This window comes from Heterodontus francisci, unplaced genomic scaffold, assembly GCF_036365525.1.
Source record: "Heterodontus francisci isolate sHetFra1 unplaced genomic scaffold, sHetFra1.hap1 HAP1_SCAFFOLD_54, whole genome shotgun sequence".
Classification (NCBI taxonomy): domain Eukaryota; kingdom Metazoa; phylum Chordata; class Chondrichthyes; order Heterodontiformes; family Heterodontidae; genus Heterodontus; species Heterodontus francisci.
This window is the reverse complement of record NW_027140250.1, coordinates 4,139,776-4,165,650: the sequence shown is the minus strand read 5'-3', so window position 1 is coordinate 4,165,650 and position 25,875 is coordinate 4,139,776.

Sequence of the window (25,875 nt, the reverse complement as noted above, 5' to 3'; positions counted from 1 at the left end):
GACAGACAATTGCACCAAGTAACAAAGACATACACTTACACAAAGTATTTTGACATGCACTGACACCAAGTAACAAAGAAATACACTGATACCGAGTGACACAGACACGCACTTACACCAAGTAACACAAAAACTCACTTACACCAAGTAACAAAGACATACGCTGACACCAAGTAACAAAGACATACAATTACACCAAATAACAAAGACACACACTGACACCAAGTAACACAGACATACACTGACACCAAGTAACAAAGACATACACTGTTACCCAGTAACACAGACACACACTCACACCAAGTAACAAAGACATACACTGATACCAAGTAACACAGACACACACTTGCAACAAGTAACAAAGACATACACTGACACCAAGTAACACAGATATACACTTACACCAATTAACACAGACATACACTGACACCAAGTAACAAAGACATACACTTACACCAAGTAACAAAGACATACACTGACACCAAGTAACAAAGACATACACTGACACCAAGTCACAAAGACAGACACTGACACCCAGTAACAAAAAGAAACACTGACACCAAGTAACGAAGATGGACACTGACACCCAGTAACAAAGACAGACTATGACAGCACTTCACAAAGACATACACTGACACCAAGTAACAAAGACATACATTTACTCCAAGTAACACAGACATTCACTGACACCAAGGAACAAAGACATACCATTACACCAATTAACAAAGACACACACTTACACCAAGTAACACAGACATACACTGACACCAAGTAACAAAGACATACATTGTTACACAGTAACACAGACACACACTTACACCAAGTAACAAAGACATACACTGATACCCAGTAACACAGACACACACCGGGCGGCACATTGGCAGCCTCACAGCTCCAGGGACCCGGGCTCGATTCTGTGTACTGCCTGTGCGGAGTTTGCACGTTCTCCCTGTGTCTGCGTGAGTTTCCTCCGGGTGCTACGGTTTCCTCCCACATGCCAAAGACTTGCAGGTTGATAGGTTAATTGGCCATTATAAATTGACCCTAGTATAGGTAGCTGGTATGAAAATCTATAGGGACAGGCGGGGATGTGATAGGAATACGGGATTAGTGTAGAATTAGTATAAATGGGTGGTTGATGGTCGGCACAGACTCGTTTGGCCGAAGTGCCTGTTTCAGTGCTGTATCACTAAACTAAATACTGACACCCAGTAACACAAACAAACACACACTGACACCCAGTAACATAGAGAAACACTGATACGCTGTAACAAAGACATACACTGACACACAGATACACACTGTCACCAAGTAACAAAGACATACACTGACACCCAGTAACAAAGACATACACTGACACCGAGTCACAAAGACATACACTGATAACCGGTAACACAGACACACACTTACACCAAGTAACAACGACATAAACTGACACCAAGTAACAAAGACATACACTTACACCAAATAACAAAGACATACACTGACACCAAGTTACAAAGACATACACCTCCACCAAGTATTTTGACATGCACTGACACCAAGTAAGAAAGACATACACTGATACCCAGTAGCACAGACACACACTTACACCAAGTAACAAAGACGAACAATGACACCAAGTCACAAAGACACACACTGACACCCAGTAACAAAGACATACATTGACACCAAGTCACAAAGACATACACTGATACCCAGTAACACAGACACACACTTACACCAAGTAACACAGACAGACACTGATACCCTGTAACACAGACACACACTTACACCAAGTAACAAAGACATACACTGACACCAAGTCACAAAGACACACACTGACAAACAGTAACAAAGTCATACAATGACACCAAGTATTTTGACATCCACTGACACCACGTTACAATGACATAAACTGATACCCAGTAACACAGACACACACTTACACCAAGTAACACAGACATACACTGACACCAAGTAACAAAGACATAAACTGATACCCAGTAACACAGACACACACTTACACCAAGTGACAAAGACAGGCACTGATAGCCAGTAACACAGACACACACTTACACCAAGTAACAAAGACATAAACTGACACCCAGTAACACAGACACACACGGACACCCAGTAACACAGACACACACTTACACCAAGTAACAAAGACATACACTGACACCAAGTAACAAAGACAGACACTTACACCAAGTAACAAAGACATACACTGACACCAAGTAACAAAGACATGCACTGATACCCAGTAACACAGACACACACTTACACCAAGTAACAAAGACATACACTGATACCCAGTAACACAGACAGACACTTACACCAAGTAACACTGACATACACTGACACCAAGTAACACAGACACACACTGAAACCCAGAATCAAAGACATACACTGACACCAAGTAACAAAGACATACATTGATACCAAGTCACAAAGACATACACTGATACCCAGTAACACAGACACACACTGACACCAAGTAACAAAGAAATACACTGACATCAAGTAACAAAGACAGACAATTACACCAAGTAACAAAGACATACACTGACACCAAGTATTTTGACATACACTGACACCAAGTAACAAAGACATACGCTGATACCCAGTAACACAGACACACACTTACACCCAGCGACACAGACACAAACTTACACCAAGTAACATAGACATACACTGACACCAAGTAACAAAGACATACACTGATACCCAGTAACACAGACACGCACATACGCCAAGTAACAAAGACATACACTGATACCCAGTAACACAGACACACACCTACACCAAGTAACACAGACATGCACTGACACCAAGTAACAAAGACATACACTGATACCCAGTAACACAGACACACACTTACACCAAGTAACAAAGACATACACGGACACCAAGTAACAAAGACATAAACTGACACCCAGTAACACAGACACACACGGACACCAAGTAACAAAGACACACACATACAAAAAGTTAACACAGACACACACTGACACCCAGTAACACAGACACACACTTACACCAAGTAACAAAGACATACACTGACACCAAGTAACAAAGACAGACAATTACACCAAGGAACAAAGACATGCACTTACACCAAGTATTGTGACATACACTGACAACAAGTAACAAAGACATACACTGATACCGAGTGCACAGACGCACACTTACACCAAGTAACACAAAAACTCACTTACACCAAGTAACAAAGACATACACTGACACCAAGTAACAAAGACATACAATTAAACCAAGTAACACAGACACACACTTACACCAAGTAACGAAGACATACACTGACACCAAGTAACAAAGACATACACTAATACCCAGTAACACAGACACACACTCACACCAAGTAACGAAGACATACACTGACACCAAGTAACAAAGACATACACTGATACCCAGTAACACAGACACACACTCACACCAAGTAACAAAGACATACACTGATACCCAGTAACACAGACACACACTCACACCAAGTAACAAAGACATACACTGATACCCAGTAACACAGACACACACTCACACCAAGTAACAAAGACATACACTGATACCAAGTAACACAGACAAACACTTACACCAAGTAACAAAGACATACACTGACACCAAGTAACACAGACATACACTGACACCAAGTAACACAGACATACTCTGACACCAAGTAACAAAGTCATACGCTGATACCCAGTAACACAGACACACACTTACACCCAGTGACACAGACACAAACTTACACCAAGTAACAAAGACATACACTGACACCAAGTCACAAAGACATACATAGATATGCAGTAACACAGACACGCACTTACACCATGTAACAAAGACATACACTGACACCAGGAAACGAAGACATACACTGACACCAAGTAACAAAGACATACACTGATACCCAGTGAGACAGACACACACTTACACCAAGTAACAAAGACATACACTGATACCCAGTAACACAGACACACACCTACACCAAGTAACACAGACATGCACTGACACCAAGTAACAAAGACATACACTGATACCCAGTAACACAGACAAACACTTACACCAAGTAACAAAGACATACACTGACACCAAGTAACAAAGTCATAAACTGACACCCAGTAACACAGACACACACGGACACCAAGTAACAAAGACACACACATACACCAAGTAACACAGACACACACTGACACCCAGTAACACAGACACACACTTACACCAAGTAACAAAGACATACACTGACACCAAGTAACAAAGACATACACTGATACCCAGTAACACAGACATACACTGACACCAAGTAACAAAGACATACACTGACACCAAGTAACAAAGGCATACAGTTACACCAAGTAACAAAGACACACACTTACACCAAGTAACACAGACATACACTTACACCAAGTAACACAGACATCCACTGACACCACGTTACAATGACATAAACTGATACCCAGTAACACAGACACACACTTACACCAAGTAACACAGACATACACTGACACCAAGTAACAAAGACATAAACTGATACCCAGTAACACAGACACACACTTACACCAAGTGACAAAGACAGGCACTGATAGCCAGTAACACAGACACACACTTACACCAAGTAACAAAGACATAAACTGACACCCAGTAACACAGACACACACGGACACCCAGTAACAAAGACACACACTTACACCAAGTAACACAGACACACACTGACACCCAGTAACACAGACACACACTTACACCAAGTAACAAAGACATACACTGACACCAAGTAACAAAGACAGACACTTACACCAAGTAACAAAGACATACACTGACACCAAGTAACAAAGACATGGACTGATACCCAGTAACACAGACACACACTTACACCAAGTAACAAAGACATACACTGACACCAAGTAACAAAGACATAAACTGACACCCAGTAACACAGACACACACGGACACCAAGTAACACAGACACACACTGACACCCAGTAACACAGACACACACTTACACCAAGTAACAAAGACATACACTGACACCAAGTAACAAAGACATACACTGATACCCAGTAACACAGACATACACTGACACCAAGTAACAAAGACATACACTGATACCCAGTAACACAGACACACACTTACACCAAGTAACAAAGACATACACTGACACCAAGTCACAAAGACACACACTGACACCAAGTAACAAAGACATACACTGACACCAATTATTTTGACATCCACTGTCACCAAGTAACAATGACGTACACTGATACCCAGTAACAAAGACACACACTTACACCAAGTAACAAAGACAAACACTGACACCAAGTCACAAAGACACACACTGACACCCAGTAACAAAGACATACACTGACACAAATTCACAAAGACATACACTGATAACCAGTAACACAGACACACACTTACACCAAGTAACAAAGACATACACTGACACCAAGTAACAAAGACATACACTGATACCCAGTGACACAAACACACACTTATACCAAGTCACAAAGACATTCACAGATACCCAGTAACACAGACACACACTGACACCAAGCAACAAAGACATACACTGACACCAAGTAACAATGGCATACACTTACACCAAGTAGCAAAGACAGACAATTGCACCAAGTAACAAAGACATACACTTACACAAAGTATTTTGACATGCACTGACACCAAGTAACAAAGAAATACACTGATACCGAGTGACACAGACACACACTTACACCAAGTAACACAAAAACTCACTTACACCAAGTAACAAAGACATACGCTGACACCAAGTAACAAAGACATACAATTACACCAAATAACAAAGACACACACTGACACCAAGTAACACAGACATACACTGACACCAAGTAACAAAGACTTACACTGTTACCCAGTAACACAGACACACACTCACACCAAGTAACAAAGACATACACTGATACCAAGTAACACAGACACACACTTGCAACAAGTAACAAAGACATACACTGACACCAAGTAACACAGATATACACTTACACCAATTAACACAGACATACACTGACACCAAGTAACAAAGACATACACTTACACCAAGTAACAAAGACATACACTGACACCAAGTAACAAAGACATACACTGACACCAAGTCACAAAGACAGACACTGACACCCCGTAACAAATAGAAACACTGACACCAAGTAACGAAGATGGACACTGACACCCAGTAACAAAGACAGACTATGACAGCACTTCACAAAGACATACACTGACACCAAGTAACAAATACATACATTTACTCCAAGTAACACAGACATTCACTGACACCAAGGAACAAAGACATACCATTACACCAATTAACAAAGACACACACTTACACCAAGTAACACAGACATACACTGACACCAAGTAACAAAGACATGCACTGTTACCCAGTAACACAGACACACACTTACACCAAGTAACAAAGACATACACTGATACCCAGTAACACTGACACACACCGGGCGGCACATTGGCAGCCTCACAGCTCCAGGGACCCGGGCTCGATTCTGGATACTGCCTGTGCGGAGTTTGCACGTTCTCCCTGTGTCTGCGTGAGTTTCCTCCGGGTGCTACGGTTTCCTCCCACATGCCAAAGACTTGCAGGTTGATAGGTTAATTGGCCATTATAAATTGACCCTAGTATAGGTAGCTGGTATGAAAATCTATAGGGACAGGCGGGGATGTGATAGGAATACGGGATTAGTGTAGGATTAGTATAAATGGGTGGTTGATGGTCGGCACAGACTCGTTTGGCCGAAGTGCCTGTTTCAGTGCTGTATCACTAAACTAAATACTTACACCCAGTAACACAAACAAACACACACTGACACCCAGTAACATAGAGAAACACTGATACGCTGTAACAAAGACATACACTGACACACAGATACACACTGTCACCAAGTAACAAAGACATACACTGACACCCAGTAACAAAGACATACACTGACACCGAGTCACAAAGACATACACTGATAACCGGTAACACAGACACACACTTACACCAAGTAACAACGACATAAACTGACACCAAGTAACAAAGACATACACTTACACCAAGTAACAAAGACATACACTGACACCAAGTTACAAAGACATTCACCTCCACCAAGTATTTTGACATGCACTGACACCAAGTAAGAAAGACATGCACTGATACCCAGTAACACAGACACACACTTACACCAAGTAACAAAGACGAACAATGACACCAAGTCACAAAGACACACACTGACACCCAGTAACAAAGACATACATTGACACCAAGTCACAAAGACATACACTGATACCCAGTAACACAGACACACACTTACACCAAGTAACACAGACAGACACTGATACCCTGTAACACAGACACACACTTACACCAAGTAACAAAGACATACACTGACACCAAGTCACAAAGACACACACTGACAAACAGTAACAAAGTCATACAATGACACCAAGTATTTTGACATCCACTGACACCACGTTACAATGACATAAACTGATACCCAGTAACACAGACACACACTTACACCAAGTAACACAGACATACACTGACACCAAGTAACAAAGACATAAACTGATACCCAGTAACACAGACACACACTTACACCAAGTGACAAAGACAGGCACTGATAGCCAGTAACACAGACACACACTTACACCAAGTAACAAAGACATAAACTGACACCCAGTGACACAGACACACGGACACCAAGTAACAAAGACACACACTTACACCAAGTAACACAGACACACACTGACACCCAGTAACACAGACACGCACTTACACCAAGTAACAAAGACATACACTGACACCAAGTAACAAAGACATACACTTACACCAAGTAACAAAGACATACACTGACACAAAGTATTTTGACATGCACTGACACCAAGTAAGAAAGACATACACTGATACCCAGTAACACAGACACACACTTACACCAAGTAACAAAGACGAACAATGACACCAAGTCACAAAGACACACACTGACACCCAGTAACAAAGACATACATTGACACCAAGTCACAAAGACATACACTGATACCCAGTAACACAGACACACACTTACACCAAGTAACACAGACAGACACTGATACCCTGTAACACAGACACACACTTACACCAAGTAACAAAGACATACACTGACACCAAGTCACAAAGACACACACTGACAAACAGTAACAAAGTCATACAATGACACCAAGTATTTTGACATCCACTGACACCACGTTACAATGACATAAACTGATACCCAGTAACACAGACACACACTTACACCAAGTAACACAGACATACACTGACACCAAGTAACAAAGACATAAACTGATACCCAGTAACACAGACACACACTTACACCAAGTGACAAAGACAGGCACTGATAGCCAGTAACACAGACACACACTTACACCAAGTAACAAAGACATAAACTGACACCCAGTAACACAGACACACGGACACCAAGTAACAAGGACACACACTTACACCAAGTAACACAGACACACACTGACACCCAGTAACACAGACACGCACTTACACCAAGTAACAAAGACATACACTGACACCAAGTAACAAAGACATACACTTACACCAAGTAACAAAGACATACACTGACACCAAGTAACAAAGACATGCACTGATACCCAGTAACACAGACACACACTTACACCAAGTAACAAAGACATACACCGATACCCAGTAACACAGACACTCACCTACACCAAGTAACACAGACAGCACTGACACCAAGTAACAAAGACATACACTGATACCCAGTAACACAGACACAGACTTACACCAAGTAACAAAGACAGACACTGATACTCAGTAACACAGACAAACACTTACACCAAGTAACAAAGACATAAACTGACACCCAGTAACACAGACACACACGGACACCAAGTAACAAAGACACACACATACAGCAAGTAACACAGACACACACTGACACCCAGTAACACAGACACACACTTACACCAAGTAACAAAGACATACACTGACACCAAGTAACAAAGACATACACTGATACCCAGTAACACAGACATACACTGACACCAAGTAACAAAGACATACACTTACACCATTTAACAAAGGCATACACTTACACCAAGTAACAAAGGCACACACTTACACCAAGTAGCACAGACACACACTTACACCAAGTCACCAAGACATACACTGACACCAACTCACAAAGACACACACTGACACCCGGTAACAAAGACATACACTGGCACCAAGTATTTTGACATCCACTGACACCACGTAACAATGACGTACACGGATACCCAGTAACAGAGACACACACTTACACCAAGTAACAAAGACATACACCGATACCCAGTAACACAGACACTCACCTACACCAAGTAACACAGACAGCACTGACACCAAGTAACAAAGACATACACTGATACCCAGTAACACAGACACAGACTTACACCAAGTAACAAAGACAGACACTGATACTCAGTAACACAGACAAACACTTACACCAAGTAACAAAGACATAAACTGACACCCAGTAACACAGACACACACGGACACCAAGTAACAAAGACACACACATACAGCAAGTAACACAGACACACACTGACACCCAGTAACACAGACACACACTTACACCAAGTAACAAAGACATACACTGACACCAAGTAACAAAGACATACACTGATACCCAGTAACACAGACATACACTGACACCAAGTAACAAAGACATACACTTACACCAATTAACAAAGGCATACACTTACACCAAGTAACAAAGGCACACACTTACACCAAGTAGCACAGACACACACTTACACCAAGTCACAAAGACATACACTGACACCAACTCACAAAGACACACACTGACACCCGGTAACAAAGACATACACTGGCACCAAGTATTTTGACATCCACTGACACCACGTAACAATGACGTACACGGATACCCAGTAACAGAGACACACACTTACACCAAGTAACAAAGACATACACTGACACCTAGTCACAAAGACACACTCATACACCAAGTAACACAGACACACTCTGACACCCAGTAACACAGACACACACTTACACCAAGTAACAAAGACATACACTGACACCAAGTAACAAAGACAGACAATTACACCAAGTAACAAAGACATACACTTACACCAAGTATTTTGACATACACTGACACCAAGTAACAAAGACTTACACTGATACCCAGTAACACAGACACACACTTACACCCAGCGACACAGACACAAACTTACACCAAGTAACATAGACATACACTGACACCAAGTAACAAAGACATACACTGATACCCAGTAACACAGACACACACCTACACCAAGTAACACAGACATGCACTGACACCAAGTAACAAAGACATACACTGATACCCAGTAACACAGACAAACACTTACACCAAGTAACAAAGACATACACTGACACCAAGTAACAACGACATAAACTGACACCCAGTAACACAGACACACACGGGCACCAAGTAACAAAGACACACACATACAAAAAGTTAACACAGACACACACTGACACCCAGTAACACAGACACACACTGATACCCAGTAACACAGATATACACTGACACCAAGTAACAAAGACATACACTTACACCAATTAACAAAGGCATACACTTACACCAAGTAACAAAGGCAGACACTTACACCAAGTAGCACAGACACACACTTACACCAAGTCACAAAGACATACACTGACACCAACTCACAAAGACACACACTGACACCCGGTAACAAAGACATACACTGGCACCAAGTATTTTGACATCCACTGACACCACGTAACAATGACGTACACGGATACCCAGTAACAGAGACACACACTTACACCAAGTAACAAAGACATACACTGACACCTAGTCACAAAGACACACTCATACACCAAGTAACACAGACACACTCTGACACCCAGTAACACAGACACACACTTACACCAAGTAACAAAGACATACACTGACACCAAGTAACAAAGACATACACTGATACCCAGTAACACAGACATACACTGACACCAAGTAACAAAGACATACACTTACACCATTTAACAAAGGCATACACTTACACCAAGTAACAAAGGCACACACTTACACCAAGTAGCACAGACACACACTTACACCAAGTCACCAAGACATACACTGACACCAACTCACAAAGACACACACTGACACCCGGTAACAAAGACATACACTGGCACCAAGTATTTTGACATCCACTGACACCACGTAACAATGACGTACACGGATACCCAGTAACAGAGACACACACTTACACCAAGTAACAAAGACATACACCGATACCCAGTAACACAGACACTCACCTACACCAAGTAACACAGACAGCACTGACACCAAGTAACAAAGACATACACTGATACCCAGTAACACAGACACAGACTTACACCAAGTAACAAAGACAGACACTTATACTCAGTAACACAGACAAACACTTACACCAAGTAACAAAGACATAAACTGACACCCAGTAACACAGACACACACGGACACCAAGTAACAAAGACACACACATACAGCAAGTAACACAGACACACACTGACACCCAGTAACACAGACACACACTTACACCAAGTAACAAAGACATACACTGACACCAAGTAACAAAGACATACACTGATACCCAGTAACACAGACATACACTGACACCAAGTAACAAAGACATACACTTACACCAATTAACAAAGGCATACACTTACACCAAGTAACAAAGGCACACACTTACACCAAGTAGCACAGACACACACTTACACCAAGTCACAAAGACATACACTGACACCAACTCACAAAGACACACACTGACACCCGGTAACAAAGACATACACTGGCACCAAGTATTTTGACATCCACTGACACCACGTAACAATGACGTACACGGATACCCAGTAACAGAGACACACACTTACACCAAGTAACAAAGACATACACTGACACCTAGTCACAAAGACACACTCATACACCAAGTAACACAGACACACTCTGACACCCAGTAACACAGACACACACTTACACCAAGTAACAAAGACATACACTGACACCAAGTAACAAAGACAGACAATTACACCAAGTAACAAAGACATACACTTACACCAAGTATTTTGACATACACTGACACCAAGTAACAAAGACTTACACTGATACCCAGTAACACAGACACACACTTACACCCAGCGACACAGACACAAACTTACACCAAGTAACATAGACATACACTGACACCAAGTAACAAAGACATACACTGATACCCAGTAACACAGACACACACCTACACCAAGTAACACAGACATGCACTGACACCAAGTAACAAAGACATACACTGATACCCAGTAACACAGACAAACACTTACACCAAGTAACAAAGACATACACTGACACCAAGTAACAACGACATAAACTGACACCCAGTAACACAGACACACACGGGCACCAAGTAACAAAGACACACACATACAAAAAGTTAACACAGACACACACTGACACCCAGTAACACAGACACACACTGATACCCAGTAACACAGATATACACTGACACCAAGTAACAAAGACATACACTTACACCAATTAACAAAGGCATACACTTACACCAAGTAACAAAGGCAGACACTTACACCAAGTAGCACAGACACACACTTACACCAAGTCACAAAGACATACACTGACACCAACTCACAAAGACACACACTGACACCCGGTAACAAAGACATACACTGGCACCAAGTATTTTGACATCCACTGACACCACGTAACAATGACGTACACGGATACCCAGTAACAGAGACACACACTTACACCAAGTAACAAAGACATACACTGACACCTAGTCACAAAGACACACTCATACACCAAGTAACACAGACACACTCTGACACCCAGTAACACAGACACACACTTACACCAAGTAACAAAGACATACACTGACACCAAGTAACAAAGACAGACAATTACACCTAGTAACAAAGACATACACTTACACCAAGTATTTTGACATACACTGACACCAAGTAACAAAGACATACACTGATACCCAGTAACACAGACACACACTTACACCCAGCGACACAGACACAAACTTACACCAAGTAACATAGACATACACTGACACCAAGTAACAAAGACATACACTGATACCCAGTAACACAGACACACACTTACATCACGTAACAAAGACATACACTGACACCAAGTAACAATGGCGTACACTTACACCAAGTAGCAAAGCCAGACAATTACACCAAGTAACAAAGACATACACTTACACAATGTATTTTGACATGCACTGACACCAAGTAACAAAGACATACACTGATACCGAGTGCACACCCACACACTTACACCAAGTAAAACAAAAACTCACTTACACCAAGTAACAAAGACATACACTGACACCAAGTAACAAAGACATACGATTAAACCAAGTAACACAGACACACACTTACACCAAGTAACGAAGACATACACTGACACCAAGTAACAAAGACATACACTGATACCCAGCAACACAGACACACACTCACACCAAGTAACAAAGACATACACTGATACCAAGTAACACAGACAAGCACTTACACCAAGTAACACAGACACACACTTACACCAAGTAACAAAGACATACACTGACACCAAGTAACACAGACACGCACTTACACCATGTAACACAGACATACACTGACACCATGTAACAAAGTCATACGCTGATACCCAGTAACACAGACACACACTTACACCCAGTGACACAGACACAAACTTACACCAAGTAACAAAGACATACACTGACACCAAGTCACAAAGACATACATAGATATGCAGGAACACAGACAAGCACTTACACCATGTAACAAAGACATACACTGACACCAGGTAACGAAGACATACACTGACACCAAGTAACAAAGACATACACTGATACCCAGTAACACAGACACACACTTACACCAAGTAACAAAGACATACACTGACACCAAGTAACAAAGACATACACTGATACCCAGTAACACAGACATACACTGACACCAAGTAACAAAGACATACACTGACACCAAGTAACAAAGACATACACTTACACCAAGTAACAAAGACACACACTTACACCAAGTAACACAGACATACACTTACACCAAGTAACACAGACATACACTGACACCAAGTAACAAAGACATACACTGATACCCAGTAACACAGACACACTTCCACCAAGTAACAAAGACATACACTGACACCCAGTAACAAAGACACACACTGACACCATGTAACACAGACATACACAGACACCAAGTAACAAAGACATACACTGACACCCAGTAACACAGACACACACTTACACCAAGTAACAAAGACAGACACTGACACCAAGTAACAAAGACATACACTGATACCCAGTAACACAGACACACACTTACACCAAGTAAAAAAGACACACACTTGCACCAAGTAACACAGACATACACTGACACCAAGTAACAAAGACATACAATGACACCAAGTAACGAAGACATAAACTGACACACAGTAGCAAAGACATACACTGACACGAAGTCACAAAGATACACACTGACACCCAGTAAAAAAGACATACACTGACTCCAAGTCACAAAGACATACACTGACACCAAGTAACAAAGACATACAATTACACCAAGTAACACAGACATGCACTGACACCAAGTAACAAAGACATACAATTACACCAAGTAACAAAGACACACACTTACACCAAAATACACAGACATACACTGACACCAAGCAACAAAGACATACACTGACACCAAGTAACAAAGACATACACTGTTACCCAGTAACACAGACACACACTTACACCAAGTAACAAAGACATACACTGATACCAAGTAACACAGACACACAATTACAACAAGTAACAAAAACAAACACTTACACCAAGTAACAGAGACATACACTGACACCAAGTAACAAAGACATATAATTACACCAAGTAACACAGACATGCACTGAAACCAAGTAACAAAGACATACAATTACACCAGGTAACAAAGACACACACTTACACCAAGTAACACAGACATACACTGACACCAAGTAACAACGACATACACTGACACCAAGTAAAAAAGACATAAAATTACACCAATTAACAAAGACACACACTTACACCAAATAACACAGACATACACTGACACGAAGTAACAAATACATACACTGTTACCCAGTAACACAGACACATACTTACACCAAGTAACAAAGACATACACTGATACCAAGTAACACAGACACACACTTACACCAAGTAACACAGGCACAAACCTACACCAAGTAACAAAGACATACACTGACACCAAGTAACAAAGTCATACACTTACACCAAGTAACACAGACATACACTGACACCAAGTAACAAAGACATACAATAACACCAAGTAACAAAGACACACACTTACACCAAGTAACACAGACATACACTGACACCATGTAACAAAGACATGCACTGACACCAAGTAACAAAAACATACACTGACACCAAGTCACAAAGACAGACACTGAAACCCAGTAACAAAGACAAACACTGACACCAAGTAACGAAGACAGACACTGACACCCAGTAACAAAGACATACACTTACACCAAGTAAAACAGACATACACTGACGCCATGTAACAAAGACATGCACTGAAACCCAGTAACACAGACATAGAATGACACCAACAAACAAAGACATACACTGATACCCAGTAACACAGACACAGACTTACACCAAGTAACATAGACATACACTGACACCAAGTCACAAAGACATACACTGATACCCAGTAACACAGACACACACTTACACAAAGTAACAAAGACAAACACTGACACCAAGTAACAAAGACATACACTGACACCAAGAAACAAAGACATACACTTACACCAAGTAACACAGACACACACTGACACCCAGTAACATAGACAAACACAGACACAAAGTAACAAAGACATACACAGACTCACACTGACACCAAGTAACAAAGACTAACACAGACACACACTGACACCAAGTCACAAAGACAGACACTGATACCCAGTAACACAGACACACACTTCCACCAAGTGACAAAGACAAACACTGACACCAAGTAACAAAGAAATACACTTACACCAAGTAACGCAGACACACACTGATACCAAGTAACAAAGATATACACTTACACCAAGTAACAAAGACACACACTTACACGAAGTAACACAGACATATACTGACACCAAGTAAGAAGACATACACTGATACACAGTAACAGAGACACACACTTACACCAAGTAACAAAGACATACACTGACACCCAGTAACAAAGACGCACACTGACACCATGTAACACAGACATCGACTGACACCAAGTAACAAAGACATACACTGACACCCAGTAACACAGACACACACTTACACCAAGTAACAAAGACAAACACTGACACCAAGTAACAAAGACATACACTGATAACCAGTAACACAGACACACACTTACACCAAGTAACAAAGACACACACTGATACCAAGTAACAAAGACATAAACTGACACACAGTAACAAAGACATACACTGACACCAAGTCACAAAGACATACACTGACACCCAGTAACAAAGACATACACTGACACCAATTCACAAAGACATACACTGACAACAAGTAACAAAGACATACACTGATACCCAGTAGCACAGACACACACTTACACCAAGTAACCAAGACATACACTGACACCAAGTAACAAAGACATACACTTACACCAAGGAACACAGACATATACTGACACCAAGTAACAAAGACATACAATTACACCAAGTAACAAAGACACACACTTACACCAATTAACACAGACATACACTGACACCAAGTAACAAAGACATACACTGTTACTCAGTAACACAGACACACACTTATACCAAGTAACACATACGTACACTGACACCATGTAACAAAGACATGCAGTGATACCCAGTAACACAGACATACACTGACACCAAGTAACAAAGACACACACTTACACCAAGTAACACAGACATACACTGACACCATGTAACAAAGACATGCACTGATACCCAGTAACAGAGACATACACTGACACCAATAACAAAGACATACACTGTCACCAACAAACAAAGACATACACTGATACCCAGTAACACAGACACACACTTACACCAAGTAACAAAGACAAACACTGACACCAAGTAACAAAGACATACACTGACACCAAGAAACAAAGACATACACTTACACCAAGTAACACAGACACACACTGACACCCAGTAACACAAACAAACACACACTGACACCCAGTAACATAGAGAAACACAGACACACAGTAACAAAGACATACACAGACTCACACTGACACCAAGTAACAAAGACAAACACAGACACACACTGTCACCAAGTAACAAAGACATACACTGACACCCAGTAACAAAGACATAGACTGACACCAAGTCACAAAGACATACACTGATACCCAGTAACACAGACACACACTTCCACCAAGTAACAAAGAGAAACACTGACACCAAGTAACAAAGACATACACTTACACCAAGTAACACAGACATACACTGACACCAAGTAACAAAGACATACACTGTTACCCAGTAACACAGACACACACTTCCACCAAGTAACAAAGACATACACTGATACCGAGTAACACAGACACACAATTACAACAAGTAACAAAAACAAACACTTACACCAAGTAACAAAGACATACACTGACACCAAGTAACAAAGACATACAATTACACCAAGTAACAAAGACACACACTTACACCAAGTAACAGAGACATACACTGACACGAAGTAACAAAGACATACACTGTTACCCAGTAACACAGACACATACTTACACCAAGTAACACAGACACAAACCTACACCAAGTAACAAAGACATACACTGACACCAAGTAACAAAGTCATACACTTACACCAAGTAACACAGACATGCATTGACACCAAGTAACAAAGACATACAATTACACCAAGTAACAAAGACACACACTTACACCAAGTAACACAGACATAAACTGACACCATGTAACAAAGACATGCACTGATACACAGTAACACAGACACAGACTTACACCAAGTAACATAGACATACACTGACACCAAGTCACAAAGACATACACTGATACCCAGTAACACAGACACACACTTACACCAAGTAACACAGACACACACTGACACCCAGTAACACAAACAAACACACACTGACACCCAGTAACATAGAGAAACACAGACACACAGTAACAAAGACATACACAGAATCACACTGACACCAAGTAACAAAGAAATACACTTACACCAAGTAACGCAGACACACACTGACACCAAGTAACAAAGACATACACTGACAACCAATAACAAAGACATAGACTGACACCATGTCACAAAGACATACACTGATACCCAGTAACACAGACACACACTTCCACCAAGTAACAAATAGAAACACTGACACCAAGTAACAAAGACATACACTTACACCAAGTAACACAGACATACACTGACACCAAGTAACAAAGACATACACTGTTACCCAGTAACACAGACACACTCTTACACAAAGTAACAAAGACATACACTGGTACCAAGTAACACAGACACACAATTACAACAAGTAACAAAAACAAACACTTACACCAAGTAACAAAGACATACACTGACACCAAGTAACAAAGACATACAATTACACCAAGTAACAAAGACACACACTTACACCAAGTAACACAGACATACACTGACACGAAGTAACTAAGACATACACTGTTACCCAGTAACACAGACACATACTTACACCAAGTAACAAAGACATACACTGATACCAAGTAACACAGACACACACTTACACCAAGTAACACAGACACAAACTTACACCAAGTAACAAAGACATACACTGACACCAAGTAACAAAGTCATACACTTACACCAAGTAACACAGACATACATTGACACCAAGTAACAAGGACATACAATTACACCAAGTAACAAAGACACACACTTACACCAAGAAACACAGACATAAACTGACACCATGTAACAAAGACATGCACTGATACACAGTAAAACAGACACACACTTACACCAAGTAACAAAGACATACACTGACACCAAAGAACAAAAACATACACTGACACCAAGTCACAAAGACAGACACTGACACCCAGTAACAAAGACAAACACTGACACCAAGTAACGAAGACAGACACTGACACCCAGTAACAAAGACATACACTTACACCAAGTAACACAGACATACACTGACACCATGTAACAAAGACATACAGTGATACCCAGTAACACAGACATACACTGACACCAAGTAACAAAGACACACACTTACACCAAGTAAAACAGACATACACTGACACCATGTAACAAAGACATGCACTGAAACCCAGTAACACAGCCATACACTGACACCAACAAACAAAGACATACACTGATACCCAGTAACACAGACACAGACTTACACCAAGTAACAAAGACATACACTGACACCAAGTCACAAAGATATACACTGATACCCAGTAACACAGACACACACTTACACAAAGTAACAAAGACAAACACTGACACCAAGTAACAAAGACATACACTGACACCAAGAAACAAAGACATACACTTACACCAAGTTACACAGACACACACTGACACCCAGTAACACAAACAAACACACACTGACACCCAGTAACATAGAGAAACACAGACACACAGTAACAAAGACATACACAGACTCACACTGACACCAAGTAACAAAGACTAACACAGACACACACTGTCACCAAGTAACAAAGACATACACTGACACCCAGTAACAAAGACATAGTCTGACACCAAGTCACAAAGACATACACTGATACCCAGTAACAAAGACACACACTTCCACCAAGTAACAAAGACAAACACTGACACCAAGTAACAAAGAAATACACTTACACCAAGTAACGCAGACACACACTGACACCAAGTAACAAAGACATACACTTACACCAAGTAACAAAGACACACACTTACACGAAGTAACACAGACATATACTGACACCAAGTAAAAAGACATACACTGATACACAGTAAAAGAGACACACACTTACACCAAGTAACAAAGACATACACTGACACCCAGTAACAAAGACACACACTGACACCATGTAACACAGACATACACTGACATCAAGTAACAAAGACATACACTGACACCCAGTAACACAGACACACACTTACACCAAGTAACAAAGACAAACACTGACACCAAGTAACAAAGACATACACTGATAACCAGTAACACAGACATACACTGACACCAAGTAACAAAGACACACACTTACACCAAGTAACACAGACATACACTGACACCATGTAACAAAGACATGCACTGTCACCAACAAACAAAGACATACACTGATACCCAGTAACACAGACACACACTTACACCAAGTAACAAAGACAAACACTGACACCAAGTAACAAAGACATACACTGACACCAAGAAACAAAGACATACACTTACACCAAGTAACACAGACACACACTGACACCCAGTAACACAAACAAACACACACTGACACCCAGTAACATAGAGAAACACAGACACACAGTAACAAAGACATTCACAGACTCACACTGACACCAAGTAACAAAGACTAACACAGACACACACTGTCACCAAGTAACAAAGACATACACTGACACCCAGTAACAAAGACATAGACTGACACCAAGTCACAAAGACATACACTGATACCCAGTAACACAGACACACACTTCCACCAAGTAACAAAGAGAAACACTGACACCAAGTAACAAAGACATACACTTACACCAAGTAACACAGACATACACTGACACCAAGTAACAAAGACATACACTGTTACCCAGTAACACAGACACACACTTCCACCAAGTAACAAAGACATACACTGACACCAAGTAACAAAAACATACACTGACACCAAGTCACAAAGACAGACACTGACACCCAGTAACAAAGACAAACACTGACACCAAGTAACGAAGACAGACACTGACACCCAGTAACAAAGACATACACTTACACCAAGTAACACAGACATACACTGACACCATGTCACAAAGACATACAGTGATACCCAGTAACACAGACACACACTTACACCAAGTAACACAGACACAAACTTACACCAAGTAACAAAGACATACACTGACACCAAGTAACAAAGTCATACACTTACACCAAGTAACACAGACATACATTGACACCAAGTAACAAGGACATACAATTACACCAAGTAACAAAGACACACACTTACACCAAGAAACACAGACATAAACTGACACCATGTAACAAAGACATGCACTGATACACAGTAAAACAGACACACACTTACACCAAGTAACAAAGACATACACTGACACCAAATAACAAAAACATACACTGACACCAAGTCACAAAGACAGACACTGACACCTAGTAACAAAGACAAACACTGACACCAAGTAACGAAGACAGACACTGACACCCAGTAACAAAGACATACACTTACACCAAGTAACACAGACATACACTGACACCATGTAACAAAGACATACAGTGATACCCAGTAACACAGACATACACTGACACCAAGTAACAAAGACACACACTTACACCAAGTAAAACAGACATACACTGACACCATGTAACAAAGACATGCACTGAAACCCAGTAACACAGCCATACACTGACACCAACAAACAAAGACATACACTGATACCCAGTAACACAGACACAGACTTACACCAAGTAACAAAGACATACACTGACACCAAGTAACAAAGACATACACTGACACCAAGTAACAAAGACATGCAATTACACCAAGTAACACTGACATACACTGACACGAAGTAACAAAGACATACACTGTTACCCAGTAACACAGACACATACTTACACCCAGTAACAAAGACACACACTGACACCATGTAACACAGACATACACTGACACCAAGTAACAAAGACATACACTGACACCAAGTAACAAAGACATGCAATTACACCAAGTAACACTGACATACACTGACACGAAGTAACAAAGACATACACTGTTACCCAGTAACACAGACACATACTTACACCCAGTAACAAAGACACACACTGACACCATGTAACACAGACATACACTGACACCAAGTAACAAAGACGTGCAATTACACCAAGTAACAAAGACACACACTTACACCAAGTAACACTGACATACACTGACACGAAGTAACAAAGACATACACTGTTACCCAGTAACACAGACACATACTTACACCAAGTAACAAAGACATACACTGATACCAAGTAACACAGACACAAACTTACACCAAGTAACACAGACACAAACTTACACCAAGTAACAAAGACATACACTGACACCAAGTAACAAAGTCATACACTTACACCAAGTAACACAGACATACATTGACACCAAGTAACAAAGACATACAATTACCCCAAGTAACACAGACATAAACTGACACCATGTAACAAAGACATGCACTGATACACAGTAAAACAGACACACACTTACACCAAGTAACAAAGACATACACTGACACCAAGTAACAAAAACATACACTGACACCAAGTCACAAAGACAGACACTGACACCCAGTAACAAAGACAAACACTGACACCAAGTAACGAAGACAGACACTGACACCCAGTAACAAAGACATACACTTACACCAAGTAACACAGACATACACTGACACCATGTCACAAAGACATACAGTGATACCCAGTAACACAGATATACACTGACACCAAGTAACAAAGACACACACTTACACCAAGTAAAACAGACATACACTGACACCATGTAACAAAGACATGCACTGAAACCCAGTAACACAGCCATACACTGACACCAACAAACAAAGACATACACTGATACCCAGTAACACAGACACAGACTTACACCAAGTAACAAAGACATACACTGACACCAAGTAACACAGACATACACTGACACCATGTAACAAAGACATGCACTGATACCCAGTAACAGAGACATACACTGACACCAAGTAACAAAGACACACACTTCCACGAAGTAACACAGACATACACTGACACCAAGTAACAAAGACATACACTGTTACCCAGTAACACAGACACACACTTACACCAAGCAACAAAGACATACACTGATACCAAGTAACACAGACACACAATTACACCAACAAACAAAGACACACATTGATACCCAGTAACACAGACACAGACTTACACCATGTAACAAAGACATGCATTGATACCCAGGAACACAGACATACACTGACACCAAGTAACAAAGACACACACTTACACCAAGTAACACAGACATACACTGACACCATGTAACAAAGACATGCACTGATACCCAGTAACAGAGACATACACTGACACCAATTAACACAGACATACACTGACACCAAGTAACAAAGACATACACTGTTACCCAGTAACACAGACACACACTTACACCAAGCAACAAAGACATACACTGATACCAAGTAACACAGACACACAATTACACCAACAAACAAAGACACACATTGATACCCAGTAACACAGACACAGACTTACACCATATAACAAAGACATGCATTGATACCCAGGAACACAGACATACACTGACACCAAGTAACGAAGACATACACTGTCACCAACAAACAAAGACACACACTGATACCCAGTAACACAGACACAGACTTAAACCAAGTAACAAAGACATACACTGACACCCAGTAACAAAGACATACACTGACACTAAGTCACAAAGACATACACTGATACCCAGTAACACAGACACACACTTACACCAAGTAACAAAGACAAACACTGACACCAAGTAACAAAGACATACACTGACACCAAGAAACAAAGACATACACTTACACCAAGTAGCACAGACACACACTGACACCCAGTAACACAAACAAACACACACTGACACCCAGTAACATAGAGAAACACAGACACACAGTAACAAAGACATACACAGACTCACACTGACACCAAGTAAAAAAGACTAACACAGACACACACTGTCACCAAGTAACAAAGACATACACTGACACCCAGTAACAAAGACATAGACTGACACCAAGTCACAAAGACATACACTGATACCCAGTAACACAGACACACACTTCCACCAAGTAACAAAGAGAAACACTGACACCAAGTAACAAAGACATACACTGACACCAAGTAACAAAGACATACACTGATACCCAGTAGCACAGAAACACACTTAGACCAAGTAACAAAGACATACACTGACACCAAGTAACAGAGACATACAATTATACCAAGTAACACAGACACACACTGACACCAAGTAACAAAGACATACACTGACACCAAGTAACAATGACACACACTGACACCAATTAACACAGACATACACTGACACCAAGTAACAAAGACATACACTGTTACCCAGTAACACAGACACACACTTACACCAGCAACAAAGACATACACTGATACCAAGTAACACAGACACACAATTACACCAACAAACAAAGACACACACTGATACCCAGTAACACAGACACAGACTTACACCAAGTAACAAAGACATACCCTGACACCAAGTCACAAAGACATACACTGATACCCAGTAACAAAGACATACACTGACACCAAGAAACAAAGACATACACTTACAACAAGTAACACAGACACACACTGACACCCAGTAACACAAACAAATACACACTGACACCCAGTAACATAGAGAAACACAGACACGCAGTAACAAAGACATACACAGACTCACACTGACACCAAGTAACAAAGACTAACACAGACACACAGTGTCACCAAGTAACAAAGACATACACTGACACCCAGTAACAAAGACATAGACTGACACCAAGTCACAAATACATACACTGATACCCTGTAACACAGCCACACACGTCCACCAAGTAACAAAGACAAACACTGACACCAAGTAACAAAGAAATACACTTACACCAAGTAACACAGACATACACTGACACCAAGTAACAAAGACATACACTTACACCAAGTAACAAAGACACACAATTACACGAAGTAACACAGACATACACTGATACCCAGTAACAGAGACACACACTTACACCAAGTAACAAAGACATACACTGACACCCAATAACAAAGACACACACTGATACCATGTAACACAGACATACACTGACACCAAGTAACAAAGACATACACTGACACCCTGTAACACAGACACACACTTACACCAAGTAACAAAGACATACACAGACACCAAGTAACAAAGACATACACTGATAACCAGTAACACAGACAAACACTTACACCAAGTAACAAAGACACACAATGATACCAAGTAAGAAAGACATCATTTGACACCCAGTAACAAAGACATACACTGACACCAAGTCACAAAGACATACACTGACACCAAGTAACAAAGACATACACTGATACCCAGTAGCACAGACACACACTTACACCAAGTAACCAAGACATACACTGACACCAAGTAACACAGACATACACTGACACCAAGTAACAAAGACATACAATTACACCCGGTAACAAAGACACACACTTACACCAAGTAACACAGACATACACTGACACCCAGAAACACAGAAACACACTTCCATCAAGTAACAAAGGGCAACACTGACACCAAGTAACAAAGACATACACTTACACCAAGCAACACAGACATACACTGACACCAAGTCGCAAAGACATACACTGACACCAAGTAACAAAGACATACACTGATACCCAGTAGCACAGAAACACACTTACACCAAGTAACAAAGACATACACTGACACCAAGTAACAGAGACATACAATTACACCAAGTAACACA